At 36.2% G+C, this 23,341-nt stretch overlaps 1 long non-coding RNA gene across 1 annotated transcript; it reads right to left on the bottom strand.

Moving 5' to 3' along the window:
• Window positions 1–12,910: 12,910 nt before the first annotated feature.
• Window positions 12,911–17,376, bottom strand: LOC128790801 (uncharacterized). Its single transcript, XR_008431863.1, has 5 exons — window positions 17,177–17,376; window positions 15,658–15,817; window positions 14,976–15,137; window positions 13,203–13,286; window positions 12,911–12,962 (listed from the first exon to the last, which is right to left on the bottom strand). It is a non-coding gene; the product is annotated as an uncharacterized LOC128790801 (long non-coding RNA).
• Window positions 17,377–23,341: the final 5,965 nt, after the last annotated feature.

Here is a 23,341-nt window from a genome sequence, read left to right as displayed (position 1 = left end):
GAACACTCATTTACTATTAAACTGGTCTCACACTTTCAGAGAGAAGCATATTAGAATAGATGGAAAGCAGACTCACAGATCATGAGACAGAGGGTTCCCACATTAAAGAAAACAGGAGCAACCAAGTCTGTTTAATAAATGGATTACACTTTTAAAGGCTTGTGTGTAGGAGAGTTGTGAGCTGTTTTGAGTTTTCCGCTAGTAACTGCAAGATGAAAGTTTTGGGGAAACTTAACGAGACACTATTTCCTAGCAGTCCCTCTCCATCAGGAATTTTCTTTCTAGCAAGGTCAGCAAACAAAAATAAATGGAGCATTTGTGTTATGAGGTCAGTTAGATCCTCAAAGGGGATTGTTCTGTTGCTGGAGAGCCTGAGCATCCAGATTAATATCAAAGGATTATGATTGCTGAAATACAGTTAGCTGAAAACAGATCCTTTTTCTATTCTTTTTTCTCTTCTTGTGCAGAAAGATGCATTCAAGCATTCTGAACAAAACAACACTTTGATCTGTTCACACACAAATCAGAGCATTCCTGGTACTAGAAGATAAATTTCTGATCAGTGAAATTTTATTATTTTCACAGATAAAATTATACACATTTATAAGAACCTTGAACAGTACCGTTTACTCATCATGCTTTCAATACAGCATGAGTATTTGACTGCATCATGAAAGAAACAAGTCGCAGTACTTAGGCAGAAGCAAAACTGTGGAGCAAGTTTGAGGGGACAAACCAGAAGGAAGACTGGAATGAAAATTAAAGAATAATACACAGTTTTTTTGGTAGGAAACACAAGATATGAGGAGGAAAAAAAATACATGTAATTGGGAGCCTTTTAGAGAACACAGTTCAAGATGACTTCAAAATAGATCTGGTCAGACTTTTCAAATTTCATTCTGCTGGGAAGGTCTTCACTCTGAATCAAAAAGAAAACCCAGAAATTGTGAAGCTCCCCATGGGTATGAAATTAAGTCTGTCTTGTTTCATTTAGTTTCATTTCATTTCATATCATTCCATCTTTGTAACTCCTTCTACTGATTTAATTCCTAGCACTGATGAAAATCTACTAGCAGCGTTTCTGATCCTAGGAAAAAAACAAAAAGTCCACTATTGATCTCTTAGTACGGCTGTGATCCCTAAACTGCATTGACAACTACAACCATATCATGAGCAAGAGTGCTTAGGCAGCTGTTGTGAAGAAGGCAAACTAGAAATGAAGAACAGATAAAGACAAGGCTAAGGACACAAGAATCTTCACATAGATCATGGCAGCAGGAATCCTTCAAGCACTAGAAGTTCTCATTCAAACTCCTACACTGGACATGCTCTTGAGTTTTTACAGTAATTTTAAGTAGTGCTACATGCAGAATCTACTGAGGAGAAAGAATGCAATTTTACCCATGGATTTACCAAATGAGACCTGGAACAAAGGAAAAGCATGCAATCTCCACAGAAAGTAGTACAACTCTCAGTGGCTTTGACAAATACAATATAATAATTTTTTTTACAATGCTTTAGAAGACACGATTAAACAGTTTCAGATGAGCCATATTATTTGGAATCACATTTTGATTGTGTGATTTACCCTCCCAGCTATTTAGGCTGCATAACATCCACTGTCTGCTTAACCAAAATGGACCAGCTGATGATGGATACTTTTATACTGAGTGAAATTGGCTGTGCAGCTGTTTAAACACTGAAGGCACTCAAGCGGCTGCTTAAGCTATTATTGCTAGAGGTACTGCATTCTGAATCAAGCTCTAACTAGGAAAAAATACCTTTCACATGATTTTCATGAAAAAAATACACTGAGACAGAGTTACTGGGTGAATACCACTAAAAATACGGTTTGTTAAAAAAAATTACTTAAAATTGCACCATTTAATTCTGTTTTGAATAACATTTCCCCAGGGTCTCTGTTGTAAATTTTTCATAATGCCTATATTGGAAACATAAGGAACGTTATCTACTTGGAAAAAAAAAAAAGGATATTAAACAACAACAACAACAAATCTACTATATTTAGTCCTTCATTCAATAAATGGCCTTCTTCTAAACCAGTAGTGATCAACGTACTTTGACAACCTGGTTGTGTTATTTGTAAGAAGTGGAACTATTTTGAAACAAAACCAGTCTTCACTGAAAAGCATTCATGTTAATTGATAATTCTCATAAAAAAAAATCACAATTGAAAACTCTGTTTAGTTTTCTAATTAAAAACAGCCTGTGTATTAAGTTAAGCAATACTATTAAAAGCACATGTCCCTAAAAAAACCTCAGAACAAGTGTTGATTTTATTACCTTCATGTTCCTCACAGGAACATAATGATACATAATTAATTTCCCTACATTTCAATGTCAATGATGACCCTCCATTAATCACTCCATTTTACAATGTTCTTGCATATGGGTAAACTGCACAATGCTGTTTATCTGGGAAAATTATAGATTGCAGAATTATGAAACAGTATTTTACAAAATATATATTCTCTTGATTTGTTTTACTGTGATGAAATGGCTGACTACACAGAAACACCTGCACAGTTTGCCAAGTTGCCTTCCTATTTTAGAAAATGTAACTATTATTCTGTATGATTATTGCAATAACAAATAACTTTGCTTTTAATCTGAAGGGGTTATCTAGGGCTTAGATAAAGAGAATCAGTGTCTGAAGCCGATCTGTAAATGTTTAGTATTTGCATAACAAACACCTTTTTTTTTACATTAAATAGTTTGGAGTATAAATAAAAATTTCAGACACAGGATCTGCACAAAAACTAGTATTCTTGCCTGACAAACACATATTCTCATTTCTTATTTTTTGAAGACATGAATTCACTAAAATACAGTACAATTATAAGTAATAAATATTAAAGGCAATATTGACAATTTCAAGGTTGAAATTTACAAACTTCAAAAATCTGTCAAATTATCTATTTTTCTAATTTGAAATTATCAAATTGTTTCTTACTGTTGACATGGTCAACACATGGATGTGATGTGAGCTATACAAAGTATTTTGTATTCACTGTGTACTTGGTCATGTACTTTGGTCATGTACTCTAACTTCAAATGGACAAAATGGCATCTAAGCAAGATTCAAATGAAAAAAAAAAGAATAAATTTATAAAACTTGCAGTGCCAATCTCACTATATTATGAGAAAATGATAAATTAATATTGTACCATGTCTGGGTTTCGGCTGGGATAGACTTAATTTTTTTCATAGTAGCTGGTTCAATGCTGTGCTTCCAATTGAATATGAAAACAATTTTGACAACACAAAGCACATTTGTTTTGGTTGTTGCTAAGTGGTGCTTACCCATAGTCAAGGACTTTTCAGTTTCCCATGCTCTGTCAGTGAGAAGCTGCACAAGGAGCTGGGGGAAGCATGGCCAGGACAGCTGTCCCGGACAGGCCAAAGGGACATTCCACAGCATGGGAGGGCACGCTCGGTACAGAAACTGGGGGAGTCGGCCGGGAGGGGCCGAGCACTGCTCGGGCGTGGGCTGGGCATCCATCAGCGGGTGGTGAGCAGCTGTGTCCTGTTTCTTTTCAGTTTTATTCCTCTCTCTCTCTCATTTTCATGACAATTATTATTAATAATTATCAATTAATATCAATTAAGTATTATTATTGCCATTCTCATTGTTATTATTATAATTAATGTTATTATAATTTTTCCCATTAGTAAACTGTTCTTGTCTAACCCATGAGTTTTGTTTTTTTTTCCCCAATTCTCCTCCCCACAAGGGGGGCAGGCACAGAGGGGAGTGAGTGGGCATCTCCATGGTACTTAGTTTCCAGCTGGGTTTAAACTACAACATGCAATTTCTTCTTTGCTTTGTCACAAAAATAATGTGTAATAATCTTTAATGTACAGAATTGGTAGGTTGCTAGTCAGTCCCAATTCAGTCTCAAGACATTCACAATAAATGAGTTAATAACAAGTACATCACTGGCTTTGGCTTGAATTAACGTTTCATAGTATGTTGAATTTGGTGGTACACAAATTTGGTACCAAATTTATTGAATTTGGTGACACAATAATAGTTGTGAGAATGACAGATATTACAGACAACACTAATTCAGTTCTTCTTGCAGTCTATAAAAATTATAAAAATGACACTGTTTTGGAGAGAAAAAAATTACCTGTTTAGAGATGTCAAACCTTTCAGCCTTGCAATTTGCTTTCCCATGAAGAGCCAAAGCAGACCAAAAAAACTGCTTTAAAATGGGATAAAATAATAAACCAGAAGTCTTAACAGCCTTTCAGAAAAATAAAAAAATAGCTGCAATTTGGTACATAACATTAATGGTGCACTATTAACTCCCAGCTGCAGAACAGACAGATGGCAGCATACAGCCATACTTTTGTGAAATGGAGTAGAATTTCAACACTGACCTTCTGAACCAGGGGCTCACAAAAAATTCTATACAAGATTTGGCTGTCTCACCAAAGCTTCACGAGCTACTTACAGGGTAAAAAAAAAATTAACAAAAAAAAAGGGTTCACTGTCTTTACTGGTACCTTTTGTGGGAAAAAATACATGTAAACAGAAAAGAGATTGCAAGAATAAATGCTAAACTGACATAATCAAAAAAATGCTGTTTCTAATACCCCAGCAACTAAGCACACAGATACATTTGTTGTTACATTTTTTAGCAGAATATCTCTCTGCATATGGTCTTAAGAAAAACAGTTACAAATATAGACTAGCATAAGGTTTTAGTTTGAATTGATGCTTGAAGAGTTATTTTAAAGGGCTACATTAAAGGCTTATTTTAAGACTTTCGAGTGTTGCAAAACACACACAGATTTCCCCTAACTTCAGCACATCACACATCCAAATTAGAAATTATATTCATGCTGGTGACCTTCCAAACAAGAAGGACATGTTAACCATGTTTAGGAACATCATGCAAGAATGTCAATCTCCAGTAGAATTTTGGTAAGAACTTGTCACAAGAACTATTGATAACTGCTATGTGAGCAGAAACAATACTTAATGAACAAAAACCCCACCTTTCTTTCCAACATCAGAACCCACATTGTTTAGAAATTACTTGAATACACAAGCTTCACATGTAAAACAGATGAATATTAAAAAACTAAAATGTCAAAATTTAGGTCACAGCTCCCATACACCAAGGAAATATATCACTTCATGAATCACCACTTAGCTGAAAGATTGCTCTGTTCTGACCTGCCCAAGAAGTTTATGCTGATGCAATCAGATAGGATGGAGCTCTGGAGCAAGGGTTTCCCAGAACAAGCTGTAAGGTACCGGAAAAGTAAGGAGGGGAAGGAAATTCTCAAGCTTGTATTTCCTAATTATTGGATGTATAGCTTCTTGCTAGCAAGTCAACAGAAAAGACCCCTGTTGTCACCAGAATAGGAAAATGTGAAAGGTTTTCAAAGACACCAAGAACAAAGAAGAAGGTCCACAAGTCAATCATCATATGTAATGATGTAAAGATGGAAATATAGTGTTAGCACCATTGTTTTAAAGCTTATTTCTTAAGGATATAAAGAAAAAATATTCACTACTGGTTTTGCTTCCCTGGCCTCCTCACAGTGATTTTTTTAAATAGAAAGACTAATCTTGGCCAGATTAGATAAAAGTAAATCTGTCAGCTATTAAGAATCTAGAAGTTCCAGGCAACTAAGTGCAGAGGGTCTAGATGTTATTAGTGCTCTCAGAGATGGAAAGACCAGAGTCTGAGTGCAGGAGTCATTAGTCACCAGAGCATCCAGATGGGACAGAACTGTAGGAAATACTTGACGTTTGTATGTCATTCAAAGGGGAAAATAATATAGAAAACCATAATGTTAAGGTTTGTTATTTCCAGTATTAAAAAACCCCACTGGAAATGCCCTTGTGATGTTATACAGCTTTTATATATTGAACATTGTTATACATCACAATAGGTATCTAAGTATTCACATAAAATAGGCATACGATAATTTTTCAGATAACTCAGATTTGTACAGATAGAGTGCACAATGAAACAGCCTGAGATCCCTCTTCCAAAGGGAAACTTTACAAAAAGAAAGACAACTAGAAGTGCTATTTTCAGTTCCATCTTCCATCGGTTCTGGTTTCAGCCAAGTGACTTGAGTGTTACTTAAGGCACTTAAGTCATCACTTTAAATATATTCTGGTTTATTGGCCGTGGAAGGAAAGAGAAGAAAGACCACATGACCTGTTGCTACAGCTGTGTAACAATTAATAGGAAGAAAATTGGATTTCAAATCCACAGACTACAGTGGTTTACAGCTACTGGGCTATTAAGGAAATTGTCTTTGGGAATAAACCCATTCCATGTTTTTTGAATGTCAGGATTAAATTACTTTTATTGTTACAGGAATCTTCATTTTTTAGACATTGTGCAACTGTTTCATGCTTGCATAAATTTGGAATGGATCCTGAGCTAATTAATTGTCATGGAGTCTTTTAAACTATCCAGTTGAATTTAACGCTAATGAAAGACCTTGCCAATCTGTTTGACAGAATAGAGGCAAAACACAGGTAGCAATATCAGCAGCTGGATTTCCATATCTCATTTATTGATGGGCTAGTTCTTTTAGTTCATTCTTTTATCTTATCATTTACATTACAGGAATCTAAAGATGAAGCAAAAGATGAATCAAAGTACTTAATCAAGTACTTTGCTTCTGAGTTCTGCTATTAAAGTTGCCCTTGTAGGGTCAAAATTTTTGAAGGTAACTGCTGTTGCCTGCTGCTTCCCTCTGACATGTAGCACACCTAGTTTGCTTTTCAAAGCTTCTTCAGCTGAGCATGGGGCTCTGAAAGCTCTTCACAAATAGCAGGGTATTGTTTTTCAGGCTGCCTTCTCCTACTGACAGAAGCATACTTGGAAGAAATCAATCATTGTGGCTAGCCCGGTTTCCTGATTGGATACGGGTGGTCAGTTCTATTCAAATAAACCTCTCAAATCACTGTGACTTCTCTTTCATCTTTTTCACAGACAGAAATTCTGAACAGCACGATAGGCAATTCAGATACACAGAGACATGGGTTTAGATGGCAGTAAGAATGTAGCTACTACACTTTTTCCAGTATTACCTTAAAGAGATAATACTGAGCCATTTACCACATAGCAGCACACTATCCAAAACTGCTACACAGATTGAGTTCTTCTATGTCTATTTCTATGTTAGAACCAATTGTATCTTTGTGAATTCTTGCCTTTTAATATTGCCACAACCTTGGGGAGATAAGGCAGGCAAGGTAGAGTGGTAGGGAAGCTACCTGTATGTCCAGAATTGCAGAGGAGATGGCATGGCCATACACAGAGCTAATGTGACAGAAAAGAAAGACATATAAAGCTAGTAGAGCATTAGTTGAATTAGTAATCAAAATTATTCACAGTCTGTCCTATTTCAACCAGTATATCCATGTAAATGAAGGGCAGAAAGATGCCCAGATTTTTTAAAACAAAGCATATAGATTCATTTCCCAAATACCCTTCTTCAGGCTAGTTGCACCAACATAGTGCATAAGGAGACACTGGATAGAACTTGAATTTTTTAGCATATATCTAATAATGTGCACAATATAAGAAAACATTTCAACATTACTCAGCTGGCTGCTACATTATTTCTGCCAATCACAGAAATGAATGCATGGGGTTACATTTGTAGTCCTTATTTATATAGCTAGATTTAGAATCCCCCTCTCTTAATCCTCCTTTAAAGTAATCCCCTTTTATGTGTTCATTTTAATTGTGTATCTTGCTGATGCCTATTTTTTGTTTAACATAGCATCAGAAAACCACCAAGTAACAGCACAGAAAGACTATTTCACAAGAGACTATTTTGAAACATAATATTGAAAAACTACAAAAGCAAATATTTTTATGGTGCAACTTATCATGTAATTCCTGCATGAAGACTGAAGCAGCCTCTATCTGCTCTGTTATGTGAATTACTCTAATTCTCCTAGAAGGGCAATGCCATGGTTCAGAATGACAACACTGCAGTATCTTTGTTTTAACTTCTATGGCCAACTATAAAAACGTTCAAATAAAGTATATTTAAAGTAATTGTGCTGATGTGTCAAAGTAGGAGGTAACATTACCTAAGAACTGTATCAAGTCCATGAAGCTAGATCTGCACCTAAGCCACTAGACTTTGAAATCTCAGAGGGCTTTTCCTTGAGTTTGATGGATGAGCATGGCTGCAGTGGCAGGATACACCAGCTGCCTGAGCAGCATTCCAAAGACGGAGTTCAACTGGAGCAGAAACACATCTTAGAAGCGCTGTGTCACCTGCACCAAAATTAAAATGGTGCTTTCTGCCTGATTTTTTTCCCTGTGCCCATTTTTTAAGAGGAGTAACATTTTTGGAGAGAAGCAACATTGCATATACAGAAAAGAACTTTTGTCTCATAGTTGTTTTGGCTACTTGAATATATCTTATTTGCTTCTTACTATTCCTACTTGGTGACATTTCATTATCTCCCTGGTCATAATGAAACCCTGCTGCCATGGTTTGAAATTGTCCTCCCTGCAGGCATCTTCCTCTATTGGTTCATGGCTAAAGCATTTTGTATTTGAAAAACTGTATGAGTCCTGCATCTATACTCATGAATGAAAGCACAATGGTATAATAGCTCTGTCACCATTTTCTTCTTTTTTTAGTAGCAGAAATGATCATTAGTAAACTAAGGACGAAATCAATTACAACACTTATTACTGCGTGAAGGAAGTGGGGCAGAATGAAGATTGCTTTTATTCCACTGCTGTTGGAAATTTTACATAATATCCTTTTAAAATCATAGAATCACTGAGAAAGCTTCATTCTTCTGGCTGTGTCAGCTTTTTCAGTGTTTCAGACTGAAAGTTATTTTTACAACTGTGGGTAAGTGAAGAGGTTGAGTGATGAAGATTGTAAATGAATCTGTAGACAGAATAAGAGATGAATGCATTTTTCCTAAGTCACTTGTAGTAGTTGGCTATATTTTACTTCATATCCTCTCAAAGGGTTTCATATAGCTACACTGGACTAATTTTTTTTCTGTCTGCCTTCCTACAAGAAGTTGACACAGTCTCCCCATGTTTTTGGCAGCAGTTCAAAACTGACCTAAAATTTTCAAGACATATGACAAAATTTTGCATATTTGAGTACTTTTGCAGTGAAGAACATTTTTTTATTTGAATTTTATAAATGAAATTTAGAATGCTGTAAATACTTACAATTTGGTGGAGAAGAACTTTTAATATCCCAGCACACTTATTCCATCACTTTTTAATAGGAGAAATATTTTTCATAGGATATATCTTTTTAGTCTGCAAAGCATATTCAAGATTTTTTCTTGTTTCAAGTTTGGAAACAAACAATACTATGTAAGCCATCTTATCTTTCGAAGTTCAGTCTGTCATCCTGGATAATTATATCATTCTGATCATCATACTTTCTAAGAATCTGTTTAATATTAAAAGCAGTAATAGACAACTCATTGGAAAAATAGCACAGTAAAAATTCAGTTTGAAAAATGATTGAGATACCCTCTTAATTTTCTATGCATTTATTTTTGTAATTACTATTCTCCTAGCTTTATAGCTTGGCAGTTACAGAAATAGTGTAATTATTATTAGCATCCAATAAAACATTTTAAAGTACTTTCATAAAACTGAAAATCATCCAGTTGGTACTTCAGAAATTTGCAATGGGAAATGAAGAATGAATCCCATGAATCAGAAGTTATTTAATATTCCCTTATTTTGGCAATCAGCAGGAAATGCTTCCAAACTACTAAAGGCATTTCACAGTTCTTTTGAAAAAGTGCATACTTACAGTTAAAAGACTTAACATATTTGTGAACAGTGGTAATTTAAAATAACCTTTCTGTTTCAAATAATCCATATTAATTTCATATCTAGCATTGTATGTGTTTTAACCTTAAAGTAATGGCTGCTGATATAAGAGCTGTAGGACATATGAAGAAATTAAGGTAATGTTTTTAGCTTCAGGCTTAGGCTGTGGTTCATAATCGTATTTCTCTAAGAAAGCAAAACAAGAAATACTTTCTGCTGCAATCACCATGTATATTCTGTCCTGAATAAGAAACCCCATTTTAATTTAACTTTTTTTGTGAGTACTGTTACCACACCCTCCCACAGGTACAAATAAAACAATAATTTTTCATATCAGAAGTCAATGTACAGTTTTGTACTAGTGTAACCCTACATGGTTATGATTAATGACCTGCCTGTGGCATTTTCATAAGGGTTGGAACTTCAATGTATAAGTTAAAGTATTGCTTCCATTCAAGTCAACAATACAATTCCCAGTGACTTAAGATGTTTAAGAATTTCACCCACTGCCCTTTGCTTCACATTGTTCTTGATTATTCATTTGGAGATTATATGAGAGATGAAAAATATCAGTTTTTATCAATTCATAATCTTTTAGATGAGCTGTATACAGCTGTTGTTTCTTTAACATATATAAGTGTTCTTGCTAGGCACAAAGAAATCTGACTTTCAAGCACCTCTGTACAAATCATGTGAAAGCAACCCACTGAGTTGATGCTTCTCTTGTAACACTGTATAGATACATACAGAAAAGTACATCGAAGTTTCAGTAATTATGTATTCATATATTTGATTGTGCAGTGATGTGAAGATTAGAAATTTAAATTTGTTTTAAGCCTGAAAATTCTGTAAATGCTCTTCTAGAAATCACATATAGAAAATATTTTCAGTTCTTAAATAAATAATCATTCAATCACTCTTCTGCATCTAGTGAATATGGATGTGTAAGTAAAAATAAATCTAACACGAAGTAAGGGGTAAGAGATATAGAGCAGACAAAAAAAACTTTTTCATGTATTCTTTCCTTTGGCCCACTGTGTGATGTCAGTGCTGCAGAGCCAGAAGCAGGCCTGTATCAAAGCACCAGTATTCCCCTCTTGCATGGACACATGGTTCTATTGCTCGCTCTCTAGCACAACATGGGCACCAAATACACAAATTACAAAAAAAAAAAAAAAAAAAAAAACCTCAACTTGATGCAATGTTACTATGTAATATATAACCATTAAAGCACTTTGTCTTCAGGTGTTTCTGGGCCATTGGATCCTTGTATTTGCCTCCGTTAACTGCACTGCATTTCAGAAGGTTCCACTTCATGTGGCACTGTGTCCTACCAACTAAAACATCTAATTACAAATACTGCCAAACATAGAGTAAAAAAAAAAAAAAAAAGGAGAGAAAAGAAAACCTCTAAGATATCAAGGGATGGGGGTTATGGTTAAGATGAGCCCTGTGACTTTGTGTACCTGTATATAAAACTGGCATTTACATGGTAATTTTTATAAAGGCATGTGTTGAGACTTGGTATCTTGATATCTTGGGCAAAGATAATATTGATAAAACTGTACAAGATACTACACAGTCCAAACTGCAAAATTGTTTTAGTTACATTTTAACCATCTAAAGAGAATACAAGCAATCAGATAAAGCTTCGATGTCATAGAGAAGACTGATTGATCCTAAACTATGCTATACTATAAAACAAGTGCTCAATAGCATCAGAGCACGAAATTCTTTGATTACACTGACTCTCAGCAGCATTACTAACATATCTATTCTTGTCCCTAGTACATCAGAAATGACTGGTTCAGTGCTGCCATCAGAAGAAAAGCACCAGAGCTGAAAAAGAGATTTTTACCTGAACAGTCTGATTATATCAGGACTCAAATTCTTGTTCTTCCCAATGAAATGCTGAATTTGTCAGGAGAGAATCACGTAAATGATGGGCAGAAATTTCTGTACGTACCGGTGCAGTGGACCTAGGATAGCAAAACATGCAAACAATAATTTGTAACTGTAGCTATCACATAGAGTAGATTAGCAGCTAAAACTATAAAAAGGCATACTAGAATCCTGACAGCAAGGTTTCCATAATCCTATTTTATGCTTTTACTTGCAAGAAGTATGAACACAGAGATAAAAAGCTGGCATGTTTCATCTTCCCTCTCCTCTGGCCAGGTCTAATGGAATTCTGGCTATCAATAAAACAAAAGGGTGATTGAATTTTGACACTCTTCTTGTGAAAGTGAATAATAAACCAGAAAACCTTCATCTTTGACCATGGTTCAAGAGAAATTACCCTTGTGTCTTATGTTAAATTAATATTTGATGTAATTCCATTTAAAATTTGGAGTTATACACTATCATTTGGTAATAATGATTTAATTTCAATTTGATTAGATGTGCTTCAGCTTATTGTCATATTCATTAACTACATTCACTGCCATGGGAGTGTAATGCTAATCTGTTTGTTTGGATTAATTTCCCCCAGTCAAACAACCTGGGCAGAAGTGCTCTTTCTAGGTTTTACAAATACATAATGTCTACTTCTAAATCAAGAGTATGAACTTGAGATTACTGTCTCTGCTGTAAACATAGGTAAAGAAAAACTGAAGTTCCAACAAAGTGCCAGGCTGATGATGCTTACCATTATTTATCTTGATTTACTAATTGATTTTCTGGCCTTCCATATCTTTAAAAAGCAGCTGGGCTTTTTAAATACTGTAATTTTTCATAAGCTGATGAGTAACACTGAGATTTAGAGCCTCCCAGCAAACATTCCTGCTATGATCTAATTCTCAAAAGAACACATTTACAATATTTACCCCTAAATTTTGTTTTTCTGTTATACCTTGTTTCTAAAAATCCTTGAGACTCCCAGAAGCATTCTTTTCCTACATTTCTGTATTCACATAAAGATTCTCACCCTTCAGCATTTCTTTTGCAACTGAAGCCAATAGGACTTTTCTTTGTAAGGACATGGGGAATGTATATTTGCATCACAAATTATGCCAGTGATTTTTTAAAAATCAAAATATGATTAAAACTGATCAGAGGATCACCTTACCTCATTCTTTTGAGATCTTCTGCTTGAATTTGTTTGATTCTGCATACAGACTGACATAAAAATGAAGTTAGACATTATATGTGGCCTCAGACCCATCTACAAAACCAGATGTGAATCCAGGGCTAACCAAAATTCAGTACTGAATTATAGGCTTGAAATATCACATGCCTGGGTGAAGGAGTGCCATAAAGAGAACTTTGTGTACATTGCTATCTAAGATCTTGAATGCTCAACTCAATATCTTGTTCATAAAACAGTACTTGCCCATCATGAACAAGCCATGATCTTACCAGAGGTTCAGTCTGAAGGATTCTCAAAACAAGAGCCCCCACTTCAATGCTGACTACCTTGAACATAGGTATTTCTGTGTTGAACTGAGAAAAAAGCACAGAAAATATAAACAAAGGATGTTTGGATAAAAATATGTAATGTTTACTGAAAAAAGTGAACAACATCAAAACTATTCTTGTGAGTTCTTGCTTGAACAGGAATTAATCCTGAGCTTGCAAAAAAGACTTTAAATTTTATGATAATTATTTTAAGGGCAAAATACTAATAAGAAAGCTTTAGGGAAAAAAAAAACCTACATACAAACCAGCAAATTACCTATTGATAATTTATATTTTAATTATAATTTGACTTTGCCAGACCATAATCTGATATTTACAGAGAACAGCAACATGGGGCTCATTACTTTTATTACAAAGCAGCAGCTACATAAACTTTTTACTGGCATGGGCATTTACTCAGCCACCAAGTTGTCCTCTCTCAGAAATTGTTCCCTTAATAGGCCCAGGGAGTAGTGGTTCCCTTTCAAAGGGATTTTTGCCATTGAAATACAATCTCAGTCTCTGAATTGAAATTACTCTTCTCTATTATAATCATTCAGTTCTACTATGGAGGTACTTGAATGTGATTTGAAAAAATACTCACATGTGTGAACATCTGGAAATAAAGTTTTCATTGCCATTGTATGGCAATGCATACATTTTTTGTTCAGAATAAAAAATACACAACTAGAGCTATGTAGGTTCTGTGGCATGTCCAATTTTAAAGAAAGGCATCAAATACCTTGTTAATAAAGGGATTGCCAGATCTTCAGATCTGCTGCAACCATTTTTATCAGAAGCCACCACTATACCAATGGTATTTTGCCTCTGCTGGGAAGATTTGCTACTCAGCCAGGAAAAACAGCAGTCTTTCTGTCTGTTTCTTTTAGTTGTTTCAGTATTTATCTAAATTCAAACTGCAAAGCATGCTGGGTCTGAATTCTTATTGTTTCCTTTGATACCCTCTTTGAACAGTTCTGGCCCTATTCTTGCCCCAAGATTATCCCTCTAGGGATCTCACCAAATAAACATTGCTCAGGACTCTCTTACTCAAAATTATATCCTATCTGATAAATTCATTCATTACACAGAATAGATCAAGCATAGTAGAAAAGTTCTTTACAAACCAACATTCAGTGTAAGTAGAAAAGGGATGGCAGGGAAAGAAAAATAATGGCAAAATCTGTAGGGCTTTTTAGTGAAAGCAAAGAATTCATTCAAATTCTTAATCTAGCCTTAACCTATTCCGTGTAGTGTCTAAGAAAGGAGAGAGGGAAAGAATGGATCAAATGTCTCTAAGGACATGCATTAAGGAAAAAATTATCCATGATCAATAGGCCTTTTAACATTGAGAGTAATATAATTTTTAATAAATGACTTGCTATTTAGATTGAAATTAGTTGTCTCCTTCCCCTTCCAAAAGATTCACAATGGAGACTGCAAAAATAAAAACAGTTCTTTCTTTCTGTCCTACTCACTTTAAACTCACTGGCCAATGTGACAGAAAGACTAATAAAAGTATGTGTGTGTTCATAGTGGTGCTTGACATTTTGTGCTGGTTTTAGCAGAAATTAAACTCCGAATAATCCACTCCTTTTCTCTCGCCCTTTCTGGTAAAGCAGACAATATGGGTTGGGGTCACAATTTACTGAAAGAACAAAGCAAGGATAAGACATGCACAATAACAACAGCAATATTAACAGCAAAACCTTACAAAAAGAGGAGGTGTTTTACCTCCAAAAAGGTGTTTACCACTGGGAACAAAAGCGCTGTGGGGTTGTCATTTTCCTACCACTCCCTTGTGCACCTTTGGGCTCAGCCGGGCTCCCTCTCAGCTTGGCTGTTACTGGCACCACTGCTCTTGATCCCTTCATTATTACAAAAGTCAGACCCATCCTGCAGATCAAGACCAGTCTTCTGTCTACACTTTGAAAAATACATTTGGTTGCATAAAGGTTCTGAACAGCAACTGTGCAATTTATTAAAGCATGGAAAGAAGTACCTGAAACCAGCAGCTGGTTCATTTTAATCATTTGTCAAGATGTAGATAGGCTACAGAGCCAGTTCTTTAAAAATGAGGTTTGTGTCCCATAAAGTCAGATAAGGATCTTTGCTGTTGTGCTTTGCTTTGCACAAGCTTTGCTTTTGCTTGTGCAGCCAACATCAAGCAGTATCTCATGCTGCTGGTTTGTAACAGGTTGAAATATTAACATGTGGAAAAGTCAAATATTCAAGAAAAATTTTAACATACTGAGGGCTCTTGTCTCATGTCACTTTCTCAGTTATTCTGTATCTTACAAGAAAGTGTGACTTTGACATTTTATGTTACTTCTTACATCTGTATCTTGGAAATTTCAGGGACGTCCGAACGGTAATGCACAATGATCCAACAGACATCTGTCAAGCCCAGACATACCAGAAGCAATGACTTCCTGTGGCTGGTTTGGGACAGGGTGATTAATCAGGTACTCTCTTTTGCTCAGACTTCCTGTAGAATTCTCGAGAAGAATGTTTGAAGGCTACAGCTGCTTGCTCATCCTCAGCCAAATTCAGATCACTTAAAATTCAGCACAGTCCTATATGCAGAACAGAGAAAACCACAAAGGTAATGCAGATTCTAGGAAGCATAGCAGCCGTATTTTTCTAGTAACAACTTGACAAATATGCTGCAAAAGTAATTACAACCCTTGAGCCAATATTCTATCATTAGGTTTCAAGTGTAGCATTTTCAGTTCTTCCTCACTGGCAAAGCTTTTAAAATCTTATCTGACATACCTTATTGTGTCTTTCATTTTATACAGTCTCTTTTTTCCTTGCTGGTATTGTTGCAGATATGAATCATAAAGTGTATTTGCATAGTATTAGGAGTCTATTTTCTTTTTTACATGCAAGATGGAACAAAATTCTTTAATTCTAAAAAATGTAGCTATTCAAAATGTGACTCATTAAATACTCAAGCTCTTAAGCACTTCAAAATACTGCTAATGAGGCTATCATTCAATCACTCATTTGGGCATACCTCCAATTTTGAATGTGGACCCGTTGAACCCGACTCTTGCTTGAAAATAATAACGAAATTCAGGACCTTGCTGGATCAGAACCCAAAAGAGGTTCATTTCAATCTACAAGAGCAGCCATTAAAAAGGTGCATAGACTAAGCCACTTACAAACAAGAGATTTAATGTATTTACATCTGTTCTGTTCTTCATGTACCTAGAGACAAATAATCCTCAAGACATAGACTCCAGCATATTAGAGCCCAAAACAGTATCTTACTAGTCCAGTCATACTTAAATTTAGTGGCACAAACAGGAAATATATGTTTTCTCAATATCTGTTAAATACACCATCTCCTTTCCGGTTATCCTCCCCTTCCATCTCTGTTCTCTCCTCTCACTCCCTCCCACCCCTTTCTCCTGTAAAAACATGAAATGAAAAATATACAGAAAGGTCGAGGACAGAGAGTTTTGTTATTGATACATAGAAAGGGCTTAGAGTTAAGTAACGACAAGTTTAGTCAGGAGTCATCCAACTACTTCTCCTTCCTAAAAAATAAAAGGATGAAGTATTCACACACAAATACCTCCTTTGGCCTTAGTATATCCCATTGGTGACAGGCTATTAAAACAGCAGTGTACTTTACTACCCTTCATTACTATCCTTTGTCTCACTAAACATTTGTTTCACGCCTATCAAACCATTCAGTGTTACTTCCTGTTTCATATCATAATTAGTATTCCCAGAAAACATAATTTATTGCTAATTTGTGCAGTACATAGCACAGTCAATAAAAAAACCTCCAACATCTTCTGGATATTTTATTTATTTTGGAGCTGTGTTTGCCTCCATTTCTTTTACTGCAGCTCTACTCACAGACTTTGCACTCAAACCATTATGACTGCTGCATTTACAGTGTTGCTCTCTAAATGACTCACTTTTCTTCTTTTGTCTGTGTCTCTGGGTTCTTTAAGGGATCTTATTGATCAGAAGACAATAGAGCTGACACTTTAATTCAGCATTATCCAGTCTATGCTTCTGCAATTCCTTGAAGTGCACTGAAATTCCAGAACATCCTACTTTTGATTAAAAAGTTGTCTCTAAAAATATCCAGGTTTGTCTTGGTCTTGGGTTTTGAATATATCTGAGAACAGGAAGGGCGAGAAAGGAAATATTAGTTTAAAGAAACCCACACACTTTCAAACCAATATTATTGTTCAGCCATACCACAAAAGGAATAAAAGGAATTTAAGAGAGAGATTTGAATGAAAGAAGAATCAAATGTTCACATTCTCCACAAGGGAACTTCCCAATTCTACCTAGCTACAAAATCATATGTGATAAAACCACCCTCTTAATCAGGCCAGGATCTGAGGAGGAAAAAAAAAAGAAAAAAAAAAAAAAAAAAACAAAAAAAAGAAAAAGAAAAAAAAAAGTGTTAGCAAGCTGAGCAGCTTTTGTCAAGGTTGAAAAAAAGTTTTACATGGTCCTAGGAGCCTCAAACTCTGCAATTGTGAGGCAATTGTCAGGCAATATCTCCTGTGACACAGACGCATTGAGGAACATGAGAGCAGGGAATAGATATTTATGATAAATGAAGTCTTAATCCAATTCCATCTGAAATGAACAATGAAATCACAACTTCTTTTAATGCTGAAGGAAACCTTCCACACACAACTTAGTCTATTAAGCTCTTCTCAACTGTATATATGTAAAATTTTACAGTACTACTCCTTTGGACTTCCAAATATATAACCTAGCTTATATATAGCTTATATAGACTTAGTAAAAATATATTAAAATATTTATAAATCAAAAGCATGTAACCTCAAATAAAGCCATGATTGGTTCAATGTGTCCTCTCTATTAAGCTGTGGTGATCATTACAAACCTACTCAAATTTCCCATATTTGATGCCTTTGCAATGTATGTCTTTTTCTAAATGAGAATTTTCTCCCAATCTCAGGTATATTTTAATGTCTTGTTGTGCAGAAGTTTACATTATTCCTTCCACAATTTCATGAGTCTAATTAAGGCATTTATTAACACTTTCTAAGAAGGTAATTCCAATACTGTGGAATTACCGTATTTTCTTTTGAGAATGAGAAAGATCCCAACTGTAAAACTTTCTCTATCCCTGGAGCAACAGGACTGAAACACTGCCCTGGAGAACTCAGTCCAGAATTTTTAATTCTGCAGGGACACAATGTCTTCTGGCATTCAGACTGATTAACTAATAAAAATAGAATCTGGGCTATCACCTGACCTTGACAGAAGAAGTTCTTCATTTTGTATCTAGTTCTCAGTTTGCTACTATCACAATAAATGAATCTGCAATGCTTATTGCAGTTTCAGCAACACTTACCATAGATTGTGTACAGTCAGTATCTTATATCAATTTTCTCTAAATAGAAGGCTTTTCCTGAGAAAACTATAAGAATGTAAACTATACTCTTTCGTACACTTACATTTTTTAGAAGGTTTAAAATACTGAAAGAATGATCAGAGGCATTCTAATTAATTCTAAAAGCATGAAAATGGGAGGCAAAACACTTGGCACCATTTGTAGAAACAGGATGTGATCAATCTTTTTTAAAAAAACCCATGGATGTCCTCTGTGTATGTCTGCTCTGCCTCAGAATGTGCACTTGTTGGAAATTATTACTGGTTTCACTAGATTGTCTTGTCTGGAAAAGTGCTCTCTCCTGTACTGTTTTGTTTACAAATGTTGTTTGTGGAGTGAAATGTTGTCAGTGAAATGCTTGAATAATACTGTGGACATACTGAATATGAAATTGCTGTCTCACTGGAGAAAACAGGAGCAACTATGTCAAGTCATTAAAATATGTTGGTTTCAAGTAAGTTTAAGGGCACACTCAGGGCCATATCGTGTTTTTAATGAAGATTTCAATGTCATCAATAAATAATAAGATATTAAATCTCAAACTCACTCTCAGGTATATAGTACCTGTTTTTAAAAATTAATGAATTGAGCACAGAATTGTGACACAGTTGAAGTAAATTTCTGGAGAAAGATGATTTGTGCTGATGTGCTGGACTAGGCCTTGAATGATCTTGGATCCATTCCCAGTTCTGCCCTCAAATTCATCTAGAGCCACATAAGCTTCGGTAGACAACACTGCAAAGCTGTTTAGGTATTTTAACATGCACAGAGGTGTCTGCTAGGGTTTTGAAAACAGTTAACTACACTTGGCAATTATATCCTCTGGAATTTGGAGCCTCAACCTCAAATGTGGCCTGTACACAAATGATAAAGAGCATAGAGTCCTCGTTCAGACAATACTTTATCTAAGTCTCAAATTGATCACCACACCTAAGCAACTGAATCAAAGAGTTAAGTCAATACCTCCTCACTGCTGGGGACAGTTCACTTTCCGTACCTGACAGAATTTAAATTCCTGTGATTTAGGGTGATTAGCCATCCCAGGGTCACCAAGTCAAGAAGTTTTAATGGATAACCCTTTGGTTACCAGAATAAACCCCATCATTTAACCACAGATATGAGTTTCTGGTTGAGGTCTCTGCATTTTTTTTTCCCTGAGTATTGCTAGGGGATAAATGTATTAATGTCCTCTGAAGAGATTCTAACTGGATCAGACAGTGTCATAAGAAAATTTTGAGCAGAATAATTTGTCATGTTGAAGCTAGACATATTCTTAGAGAAAACATGTAAATAATTGAGAGTTCACAAACATTTTCATTTTACTGCTTACTCACATAAGGATTCTAATTAGTCCAAATCATTAAAGCCCAAATCACTGAAATCCACTGACAATAAGATTATTTTATGTTCCTTAACCCTTCCTAGTGGAATGATTTAAAATTAATCTGCATGGCAGAGTAGACAGAACTCTAACCCAAAATCTCACAAGCCCTAGAACATAAGGTCCAGAAGAGGGAGTGATTCCCAGAGATTATTTTTTTTAAGAGGGAATAATGTGCAAGGTAACCTTCAGGACAAGAATGACAGCTTGTATGGGATATCTTAGCTCCTTTAATTCAAGACTTTCTATATAGCCAATGCACTGGCTACAACCAGAAGTAAAAGCGAAGAGTATGAGAACAGCAGAAGACAGAAACTACAACTGTTGATACAGTAGGATCAGGATGACTACATCCAGTGGACAAATACACTCTTATGTGGATGTACTGGGTGCTTTCCAAGAATCACAGAAACATCAAGGCTGGAAGGGAACTCAGGAGATTATCTATTCCAACCCACTGCTGCCAAGGCAGGGTCACCGAAAACAGGTTACACAGGAACGTGTCCAGGTGGGTTTTGAATGTCTCCAGAGAGGGAGGCTCCACATCCTCCCTGGGCAGCCTGTTCCAGTGCTCTGCCACCCTCAGTGTAAAGAAGTTCTTCCACATGTTGAGGTAGCATTTCTTGTGGTTTAGTTTATGGGCATTGCTCCTCTTTGTTCTGCTGGGCACCACTGAAAAGGGTCTGACACCATGCTCTTGGCAGCCCCTTTGAGATATTAATGTGCATTAATGAGATCCCCTTTCAGTCTTCTCTTCTCCAGACCAAACAGGCCCAGCTCCCGCAAGAGAGATGCTTCAGACCCCAAACCATCTTTGTGGCCTCCACTGGACCCTCTCCAGTAGCTCCTTGTCTTTCTTGAGCTGTGGAGACCAGAACTGAACACAATACTCCAGATGTGGCCAAGCAGAGGGGCAGGATCACCTCCCTCAACCTGCTAGCCACACTTCCTTGATGCACCACAGGATACCATTGGCCTTCCTGGCTGCAAGGGCACTGCCAGCTCATGGTCCACTGGTCATCCACAAAGACTCCCAGGTGCCATCCACAAAATCTCCACTCTCTGCAGAGCTGCTCTTTAGCAGGTCAGCCCCCAGCCTATGCTGGTAGCACGGTTATTCCTTCCAAGGTGCAGGACCCTACATACACCTGCCCTTGTTGCACCTTAGTAGGGCTCTCTCAGCCCAGCTCTGCAGCAAGAGTCCTGCTGAATGGCAGCACAGCCTTCAGGTGTATCAGCCACTCCCTACAGTTTGATATCAGCAGTAAGAATTGTGCAGAACAGAGTGGTCTTGTATTCCCGAAATAGCATCCATGGACAAATGCTCTCAGGCACAGCATAAAACCGTTGGGAAGCTAATAGATAATCTTACGCAAAGGAATAGAGGATATGAGATCCCGAAGCTCTCAGTTCCATCTCATGAAGGCTAAGTGTAAGCTGCTCTGTTCACTAAAAATCTCTGGCTTCCAATTATGTATGAACAGCCTCACCACTGTCCTCGCTGAAGTTACAAAGGTGCAAAGCAGGTGCAAAGCAGGTGCAAAGCACCAGCCAGGCGTTTTCCCAACAGCTTGACAGACAAAATCCTTGGCCTTCTGAGTGCTCTTCAGGTCACAATGAGACTTCTCCCTAACTAAACCCAACTGTCAAGTATTCTTGATAATGGTGCCTTGAGTTATGGCAGTGGAATACAAGTACAGGCCCTAAAACACTCACTGAATACTCATAAGCATCCGGCACTATTTACAACACTGACAGCTTGCCAAAGTCCCTGTGAGTGTCTATCACAGCAACTCTCTACACTGTGAATGCCAATAGGGAAGAAGAAATAGCTTGCTGTTAGGGGCAATAGTAGAAAACACTGCAACACACAGGAATATCCTATTGCAGCAAAATCATAGGATGATATTAAAAAGCAGGCAAAAAGGAAGACTTCCACTGCTGAATACCTTTCAGACATTTTTAGGTATACTCTTCACCTAGAACTACTTGTTACAAATTCCTGCACAATGCCACAGGACAGAGAGTGGGAGTAGAAACTATCCCTGAATAGTCAGTCACTGGCTCAAAAGATAATTTTTATATAAATATATGATGGCCCTCAGGATCACAAGAGAAGCAAGACATAGAGGCAGTAGCTAAAACCTGAAGTTATGGTATCATATATTCTTCATGAGGCAAGGAAACATGAGGGAAAATATTAGAAGATGCTTTGAAGACTTTAAGAAATAGTTTCTGAGTTTGGAAAGACAGACATACTGGCAGGAAGTTCATTCAAAACATTCTGTTCATGCAAAATTATTCAAAAAGTCAAAGAGAATATAACATGTTTCAAAAGAGAAGAGATTTTATAGTTTGATGGAATGCATATTTAAGCTGTATGTATATTTTAGAAATACAGCTTAGAAAAAGTGTAGAAGTTGGTTAGGACTACTTTTGATCTGGGAGAAATTTCTGAAATTAATCCATCAAGTTGGTCCCTTAGTGTTCTCAATAGTCAAACCCCATGAGATGTGTTAAAACTGAACAGTAGTAAAATGGTGTGAATTTTAAATAATATAAATGAACACTATGTATTAGACTGCTTTCTCTGCAGAGAATTTGTCTTTACTGAAATTCTAACCACACCGAAACTATTTGCTCTGACATCTTCTGATGAAGTAGAATCTGCTGACTTTCTATAAGGAATTGAAACGCATGTGGCACCTAAAACCTCTTATGCTGTAAAAAGATGAAAAAACTTTCTTAAAATCAGTGGATGTATGTCACAACTCACATTACAGCAGGAGTTAGTAAAATGAAAGAAGATGAAGCCAGAAATGTGGTGTTATTGAACAGAATAGCTCTTACTACTTCTTGTGTGACTAAGATACGTGAAAATTAAAGTATTTGGAGAACACCACAAATGACCATAAAATCCTACTTCCAGCTACTCAGCAAGCAAGCAAGCAAATATTTCTAGAGGGGCCTGGAGGACATACTTTTAAAACACGACAATGCATGACAAGAATACATTAGCCAACTTATGCTGGTAGGCAACAAGCCTGGGGTTTTTATCACACACATTTAGAAAAGGTAGCATTCTTCACCTTTAAGCACAAATACTACAATTATATATAGCACATCAGTTATATATACAATATTCTTCATGTACCACCTTTGTCATGACCCCAGGTCAATACCATCCTTTGATCAGGAATCCTAAAACAAACATAAAACCAAAGGAACTTGAGCACTGTAGAGAAAAAGCTGAGTCTTTCACAGCTACTAAAAATGTAAACACAATAACCTTTCATTTCAGTAGAAGATATTTGCCTT

This window comes from Vidua chalybeata, chromosome 7 (assembly GCF_026979565.1).
Source record: "Vidua chalybeata isolate OUT-0048 chromosome 7, bVidCha1 merged haplotype, whole genome shotgun sequence".
NCBI lineage: Eukaryota > Metazoa > Chordata > Aves > Passeriformes > Viduidae > Vidua > Vidua chalybeata.
The sequence above is the reverse complement of the archived record's forward strand: the minus strand, read 5'-3'. Positions and strand labels throughout refer to the sequence as shown.